This window comes from Culex pipiens, chromosome 3, assembly GCF_016801865.2.
Source record: "Culex pipiens pallens isolate TS chromosome 3, TS_CPP_V2, whole genome shotgun sequence".
NCBI classification, from domain to species: domain Eukaryota; kingdom Metazoa; phylum Arthropoda; class Insecta; order Diptera; family Culicidae; genus Culex; species Culex pipiens.
In genome coordinates this window covers 60935729-60944866 of record NC_068939.1, presented here as the reverse complement: position 1 = coordinate 60944866, position 9138 = coordinate 60935729, and the positions used below count along the sequence as shown (strand labels likewise).

The following is a 9138-nucleotide window of genomic DNA, read 5'->3' as shown; positions in this document are numbered from 1 at the left end:
CAGCGGCGGCGGTGACGGCGGTGTTCGGGATCGAGGGTGACTTTCTGCTGGTGGCCAGCAGTGGCGTACCTGGGGCGGCCAGCAGGGGCAGTGTTGCCGGGGGTGGATTCGCGGGTTGTCTTTGCGGAGAGTACGTGGCCAGCGGCGGAAGTGCCTTCGGTGCGGGACCCGTCGTGGCACCGCCTATACTGGTGCTGCTGCCGTAGATCCCCCCTCCGAGGGCGGTGCTCGAGGTGGTGACGTTGCTGTTGTTGTTTGTTTGAGATGTTGGTGGCGCTGCCGCCGTCGTGGATGATGGGGGTCCTGTTGATCCGGCCGGTTGCCCACCGGCGCCACCAAATCTATCTCGGGTCATCAGTGTGTATAACTGACGCTGGAAAATGCATACACACATACAGTGACCGTGACAGGTGGTGGTGGTTTTTGGGGTTGATGTTTCATCACCGACTTTACGTACGTGTGACGGAGAGTGCATTTGGGGGTAGCTTTTTGCTGTGCAGCAAAGTGTGCAAGTGTGGGTGGGTGGGTGGGAGGAGGAGCAGGAGGATGACAAACACACTAAAGCGAATAGAGAGAAACATAGTAGCGCTCTATACAAACAATAAAAAAAAACAAGCAAAAATGGTTAATCGCTTTCTCGTGAGGCAGCGAGCAGCTTTTTCAGTCTGGAAAATGGGGAAAAAGTTGTTGTCGGAGAGGTAATTGCTTTGGTGGATTCGCGGATGAAACGACGTTAGATTTTTTAAGCTGAGGTGGATTACGGTGCAATTGCCTTTTTAAAAGACATTGAATTATTTTTTTTCCCAAATAAGTGCAACTCAACATTAAGTTTTGTAGTGGAAAACTTTTATGGTTTTTTTATCTCATGTTTTTATTCAAAAATTACTACAGAGCCAAAGAATTCGTTTCCTCAAATTTTGAAAAGAAGTTCTGATAATTTTTAATTCAAAAAAATATGCTTTTTTAAATTATCCTGAAGCACGAATAAAAATTTAACATGCAGGCATGTCTGGAATGCATTTAAAAGTCAAATCATGTTTCAAATATTCTCACTTTTTTTTAAATTTCTAAGCAAAGACTTCATACTACACGGAGAAAAAAGAATTCCCAAAATCGTGAACAAGCGTTGTTGAAAACGGGAACCAGAAACAAAGTGTTCAAATGCCATGGTACGTTTTTCAAAACCGTACCATGAGATTTGAACACTTTGTTCGTGATTCCCATTCTAATGAACGCTTGTTCACGATTTTGGGAACTCTTTTTTCTCCGTGTACAGATAAAGAAAATCACAGAAAAAACTTGTAAGTTTTAACCATCCATTACCATCCTGTTTTCATTAACATTTGAGCAAATCTCTACGAAATCGATCTTTTTTTTCAATTATATTTTTTGTATTTTTTAATCCTGCTGAAACTTTTATGGTGCTTTCAGTATGCCCAAAGAAGCCATTTTGCATCATTAGTTTGTCCATTAGAGTGTAACAAAAATGACTTTTTGACGGGCGCCACGGTGGGTAAGAAGGGGATTATTATGCAACTTGCATGCACCTCGGAAATTCCTTCTGGAGGTTGTTGGGGGGACTATTCTGAGTCAGAAAAATCAATTCCCAAAATATTCTGTCGGTGAAAACTGGTTTTATCTCGATTTGAAGTTAAAAAACCTAATATATCACCTAAAACCTCAAAAATACGTCTAAAATCACGGTCTAACTCTGGACAAAGATGCACATTTTTATCAAGATATCAATTCTTAGTTCCCAAAATATATTCCTGACATAGTACACCTCAAATCGATCCATTACTTGAGTCCCAGCGTCATCAGGAGGTGTAAAATAGTGATATTTCTAAAACAATATTTTCAATTTGCTCTGGTAAATAAACTGTCATGTCTGAATTCAAAAATTAATGTTGTAGCATTGTTGCAAACAAAATGAAGAACAATTTTGCAGAAAAAAGAATGAAATTTTATCCATTTTCAGTTAAGTTATGTCTATTTTAGTGGGAAAATTGCTGCCAATTTTCAAAATTCTCGATATTTAACTCATTTTTGTTATTGACAGCTACTGCGATCATACTCAGTAGGATGTAACAAAATTTACATTTTGGCGGTCATTCTGGGGCTTGTTACGGAGGGCATACTGAGCTGAAATCCCAAATATGTGCTTGATTGAACTCAACAGGAGCATGCTTTTTGCGCTTGAATTTTTAATAAGATTCATCCCGTAAATTTCTTGTTTTATCAAAAATGTAGATTTTTTAGTCATTCTGGTCACTGAAGCGTTTATTTTCAACATCATTGGCGTGTAGGACAGATCCTTGCGCATGTTTTGGTATATATAACATTGAAGTTTTGAGCAAAAAGAAATTTCGCAACGCCTATCTTTTCTGCTGGAACGTTTTTTTTTAGAAAAATTTCAAAACTCTGAACACCTGTACAGAGCTTCAGAGTACTTCAATTCAATATTATCTATACCAAAACATGCGCAAGGATCTGTCCTACACGCCAATGATGTTGAAAATAAACGCTTCAGTGACCAGAATGACTAAAAAATCTACATTTTTGATAAAACAAGAAATTTACGGGTTGAATCTTATTAAAAATTCAAGTGCAAAAAGCATGCTCCTGTAGAGTTCAATCAAGCTCATATTTGGGATTTCAGTTCAGTATGCCCTCCGTAACAAGCCCCAGAATGTCCGCCAAAATGTAATTTCTGTTACATCCTACTGAGTATGATCGCAGTAGCTGTTAATAACAGAAATGAGTTAAATATCGAGAATTTTGAAAATTGGCAGCAATTTTCCCACTAAAATAGACATAACTTAACTGAAAATGGATAAAATTTCATTCTTTTTTCTGCAAAATTGTTCTTCATTTTGTTTGCAACAATGCTACAACATTAATTTTTGAATTCAGACATGACAGTTTATTTACCAGAGCAAATTGAAAATATTGTTTTAGAAATATCACTATTTTACACCTCCTGATGACGCTGGGACTCAAGTAATGGATCGATTTGAGGTGTACTATGTCAGGAATATATTTTGGGAACTAAGAATTGATATCTTGATAAAAATGTGCATCTTTGTCCAGAGTTAGACCGTGATTTTAGACGTATTTTTGAGGTTTTAGGTGATATATTAGGTTTTTTAACTTCAAATCGAGATAAAACCAGTTTTCACCGACAGAATATTTTGGGAATTGATTTTTCTGACTCAGAATAGTCCCCCCAACAACCTCCAGAAGGAATTTCCGAGGTGCATGCAAGTTGCATAATAATCCCTTTCTTACCCACCGTGGTTGTTTTGGTGAGATTTAGAAAACTTCAATTTTCGTGTTTCTTTTTCTTAAAGAGGCTCTATCTCAGCAACCCGAGGTCCAATCTTCAATGTCTCCTAGACAATTTGATAACAAATTTTGTGAACTTTAAAAAAAATTAGAAACGGTCACTCATGGTCACAATTTTTGAAAATCGTAGAACTGCAAATATTTCGCTAAAATCAAACTTTCGGTGGCTATATCTTGAAAACGGAGACCTTTATCAAAAAATCTGTAAGGTACTTTTCGATTGCAAACTCATTCGGATTTTTGTCCCCCAAAACACATCAAATAATCTCGAAAATCAAAAAAATACGTATTTTGGGAAATTGACTTTTTGTAAATAAAAAGTTGATTAAAAAATCTGCAATTTTTTTTCGTGAACCTATTTTTTCTCAAAAGTCCTACAACTTTGCCGAAGACACCGAATTGATCAGAAAATTCATTCAAAAGTTACAGCTGTTTGAATATTTACATACCATTTTTGTATGGACAGCAGCCAAAATTGCATGGAGACTTGTATTTGTGAACCAATGACGCAAAATAGCTTATTTGATCATAGGGAAGGCCTACACAAAGTTTGAGTCAAATAAAAAATAAAAAAATAAAAATGGTCGAAATCGGCCGATTTCGTAGAGAGTTGCTCAACTGTTATGGCTAAAAAAAAACCAGAATTTCTTCATAAATATTTTTTTTTTTCAAGTTGGTTTATTCTGTAGAATTTCAATACAAATCTCTGAAAATATTGGATATTGGAGGTTGTAATTAGAACTTAAAAAATGTACAAGATAAAGGAATCTTGATTTTTTTGTTCCAAAAAAACAGTGATTTAATGTTTGAAATTTTATGATAAATGTTAAGCGACTAAAAATGCATTTTTTGCACTAGAGTTTATGATGGTGCCAAATCCAGTACCAAAGTTATAAATTCTCGATTTTTTTTTTGAGAAAATCTTAATTTTGTCTAACAAAATTCTAAACGTAATTGTAAGATGCAAAACCGAATTTGAAATCAAGAAGTTCTCACATTTTTTATAAGGTGTACCGCTTAAAATTTGAGTCACTTTTAATTACTTTTTCGATGTACATATGTTCAGTTTTTATGTCCTATTTATAAAATTACTTCATGAAAGAAAAACTAGAAAAATATTCGAAAAGCTGATAAAATATCTTGCAGTTTTTTCTGACTATGATGATTTCTTGTTTTTTAACTACCTCGGAAACCATTGGTTTGATTATTTATGCATTACTACAAAATTGGTAATATTTCAACGGGAACGCTTTTTGACAACTTAAGAAATCGTGCAGTTATGTCTGAGGTTGTTTACATAACACAAATTAAAGCAATCAATTTAAACACGCTTTGTTTAGATGGGCGACTTTTGTGTAATAACAGTTTTTTGTCATGTTTAAGAATTTAACGTGACCATAAAACAGGCTTTCTGATGCGGTTTTATTAATATCAACTGTCATCACCACATAATTTATTCCGCCTGACCACGTTTGCATTACCGCGTGATGTAAAATTAAATATTTCCAATCGAGCCCCAATCGATGATTGATGAGTGGGCGCCAAATTGAATCAATCTTTGATTGCAAATATCCCTGTCCGTTTGGCAACACTGCTGGGCGCGTGACCATTCAGCAGCGTCTAGTGTGTGACATTAATTTATAAAATTATTCCCAGCCAAGTAACTGCACGCATATACCGTTTATTAGTCCACGCTCCACGGGACGACAGGTGAAGCTTTAATTTTCCACTCATTTTCCCAACCGCAGGATTCGAACAAACGAGTAACATACTGCCACCCATTGGAAACAAAATCGAGTTACAATAAATTAAGCGAGATTGATCGTGTCGACCGCGGGTGGAATTTCATGGCATTAAGGGTGGAATTTATGTGAAAGCCATAACATATTATTTTGATATCAGCTTGATTATGTTGTTCCATTTTTGGGAAAATTATGCTTTCACTTTATCAACAACGAACTTAATTTGACATTAAATTTAGAGTTTAAAGTAAGCGTAATCCACCTTAGCCTGGTTTCTAGAAATTTATTTTTAGTTGTGAAAATATAACTTGGTTGAAGAAGAAGGGATTATTTTCAATTGAATATTTTCACTTAATATAAGTTATTATTGTTTTCATACATGCACTTAAAAAAAAACATTGTTCAATAATAAAAAAGCTCCATGCAATAAAACTAAATCAATGCACACTAATCTAACACAAATACCACTACTGTAATTTACATGCACTATTCTAAGCAAAGCATATTTGATGATAGACGAATGTTTACACAAAATGCTTGAAATGAGTTAATGATTGCGAAATTTTTGCAATTAATTTTTCATCTCTTGCAAAATTTTTCACACTTCAATCAACTAAATACTTCGCTTCAAAAATTATACTGCACCAAACAATTCGTTCAACACTCTGCGTACGATTTTGGAAAAGTTAGACGAGTAGCGTGTTACACACACACACTAACCAGGTTCGAAAACTGTAACAATTTTGAAAACAATAGATAAAAGCTCCAACTCAGAACAGGTAAGAAAGGGCCAATTCGCAAACTGCAAAACTTACTGCCAATCAACGCTACGAAACTGTGAATGTGTGTTTATTTTGTGGGTATGTGTTGAGATGTGTTGTTGTTGGAGTTCAACTCGGGATCTACGGAACTACAGGCGGAAGTTACAAACGTGGTACTACGATGGGGTTTCACCTCATCTCTAGACAGCTGGGGCTAGCCATTGAGTGTGTTATCTTGTAGGCTCGGAGTGACGATCTGACGGGGCGTTACTGCAAACATGCGTTGAAGAATCTGAAAATTGTCCATTAATGTATACCGTCAGCAAGGGTGACTTTGGGTCATTGTATAAAGCTCAAGTTGTTCAATTTTACGGAATATAAAGGAATTTCAAAAATAAGAATTTTGAGGTTTTTTTTTGGGTAATTCTCTACCAACTCACACGAAATCGGGAAAGTTGCCCCGACCCCTCTTCGATTTGCGTGAAACTTTGTCCTAAGGGGTAACTTTTTTCCCTGATCACAAATCCCAGGTCCGTTTTTTGATATCCCGTGATGGAGGGGCGGTACGACCCCTTCCATTTTTGAACATGCGAAAAAAGAGGTGTTTTTCAATAATTTTCTGCCTGAAACGGTGATGAGATAGAAATTTGGTGTCAAAGGGACTTTTTGTAAAATTAGACGCCAGATTTGATGGCGTACTCAGAATTCCGAAAAAACGTATGTTTCATCGAAAAATACACTTAAAAAGTTTAAAAAATTCTCCCATTTTCCGTTACTTGACTGTAAAAATTTTTGGGACATGTCATTTTATGGGAAATTTAATGTACTTTTCGAATCTACATTGACCCAGAAGGGTATTTTTTTCATTTAGAACAAAAGTTTTTATTTAAAAAAATCGTGTTTTTTCTAACTTTGCAGGGTTATTTTTTAGAGTGTAACAATGTTTTACAAAGTTGTAGAGCAGACAATTAAAAAAAAATATATATAGACATAAGGGGTTTGCTTATAAACATCACGAGTAATCGTGATTTTACGAAAAAAAGTTAGAAAAAATACGAAATTATAAAATGAAAAATTTTGTTCTAAATGAAAAAATTACCCTTCTGGGTCAATGTAGATTCGAAAAGTACATTAAATTTCCCTTAAAATGACATGTTCCAAATTTGTTTACAGTCGAGTAACGGAAAATGGGAGAATTTTTAAAACTTTTTAAGTGTTTTTTTCGATAAAAAATACGTTTTTTCGAAATTTTGAGTACGCCATCAAATCGGGCTTCTAATTTTACATAAAAGTCCCTTTGGCACCAAATTTCTATCTCATCACCGTTTCAGGCTGCAAATTATTGAAAAACACCTCTTTTTTCGCATGGAAGGGGTCGTACCGCCCCTCCGTCACGAGATATCAAAAAACGAACCTCGGATTCGTGATCAGGGACAAAAGTTACCCCTTAGGCCAAAGTTTCACGCAAATCGAAGAGGGGTTGGGGAAACTGCTGTGTGAGTTGGCGGAGAATTACCCTTCTGTCATTTAAAAAAAAAATTAAGAAAAAAAATACACTGTTACTTTTTAATGACGATTTTCAGAAAACAAAACATTGTTCAAATGTTGACAACTAAAGATATACGAAACATTTGATGCTTAGGAATTAGCTTCCAAGATATAACTCAAGCCTGTAATTCCAAATTTAATTTAGCCTTGATTCAAAGTATCCTTTTAAGTTTTATGACGTATTTTATGTTGTGCGCCGAAAAAAAACTTCCTTTTTTATTTCTCATTTTTATTTTTTTTATTTTTTTTTTTCTTTTTTAGGCTGGTACAAATATTTTTAAAAGTTTTTGTCACCCCCCCCTTCAAAATTGGCCCGAAAAATCAGGGGGCAAAAAAAAAAATTTACAAAAAACTTCAAAATTTCAATGAAAATTCAAGTGCAACCAACTGAAATCAAATTAAAATACATTCTTCTGCGTTTAAAATCATTTTTAGCATGTTTGGGTTTATTAAAAAATCATAATTTTTTTTGAAAATTTTCGATGCAAAATCTTTTTTTTCGATACAATTTTTATTTTTGTCAGATCTTAGATTTTTTGAAAACTAGAGATTGCAAAACAACTGAACTAGTGTAAAATGCATTTTAAAACACTTTTTTCATTTAAATGCAAAGACTATGGCTTGTTATTTAAATTTTTATATTTTTTTATTTTTTTGCCCCCCCCTTGACCTCGGCCAGGGCCGAGGGACAAAAACTTTTTTAAATATTTGCATCGGCCTTATTTCTCATTTTTTCGATTTTGTGCAATTTTCCAAAATTTCCGCCACCGTTTTTCGATATTTCTTTTTAATTGTCCTAAACTTTTTAGGTGCCCTTATTATGACAATAGAAGCCATTTTGTGTCATAAGTTCGTCCTTTCATACAAATTGAACAGCTAGTATTCTAGAAATTGTATCTTGAGAACCGAATTTCCGGTGTGTTGGTCAAAATTTTAGGTACACTTAAAAAATCACAAAATGCAAATTAGAACAAAAAATATTGGCAAAATTGTCACTTTTTTTTATAAAACTTTATTTTTTACAAAACTGTCGGAAAAAATCTTTTCGTTTTTAGTTTTGATAAAGTGCATCATTTAGAGGTAAAGTTGGTTTTTTGCGATAGTTTTGCAATTTTAATTTTTTTTTCAACTGTTTCCATGGTTGTCTATGTTTGAGAATATTTTTTCTCAAATTTTAGAAAATTTCTTCTATTCTTCATATTATTATTTCCTATCACTATATAATACTGAAACACTTTAAACTCAAATATAACATTTGAAAGGGGCCTAATTTAACACCTTGAGCCCATTTAACATGTCAGTCTTAAAATAAATTTTCCAAAAATTATGATATTACAAAAAATGGCAACACGCGCTCAAATGTTGTACATGTTGGTCTTCAAATTTTTAACAAATTTCCCGGGAAATTTGAAATTAAACGAAAATTATTCTGATCCTGTTTCTGATTAATCTTTGGCAACAAAATTGCATAGAACAGCAACTTTAATGGTCAAAATGAGTGTAAGGATCAATGAATGGCTTGACTGCTTGTAAAAAATCATGAAACTTTGAGAAAATATATAAACTTTCTAATTTTTATGCCGTCTTTCAAATGGGACTATGAAAGAAAATATTATTAGTATTTTTGTTGAGAAGGATTTTTTAAATGAAAGTGTTTGGACAGTGAAAATCTATGCTCCACAACCATAAAATTGCTTTAAAATTTTTTCTCAGTGACCATAAAGTTAAAATGAAAAAAAAAA

The 9138-nt window shown here is 34.2% G+C and overlaps 1 protein-coding gene across 9 annotated transcripts in view; it reads right to left on the bottom strand.

The window, feature by feature from the left end:
* Positions 1 to 234: 234 nt before the first annotated feature.
* The window catches only part of LOC120414454 (SCY1-like protein 2), a 233476-nt gene continuing 224572 nt past the window's right edge, over positions 235 to 9138 (bottom strand). For all 9 annotated transcript variants that reach the window (XR_008212373.1, XR_008212371.1, XR_008212377.1 and 6 more), the window contains one exon: positions 235 to 373. The gene's annotated coding sequence lies outside the window, so the exon portion shown is untranslated. The remainder of the gene's footprint in view (positions 374 to 9138) is intronic.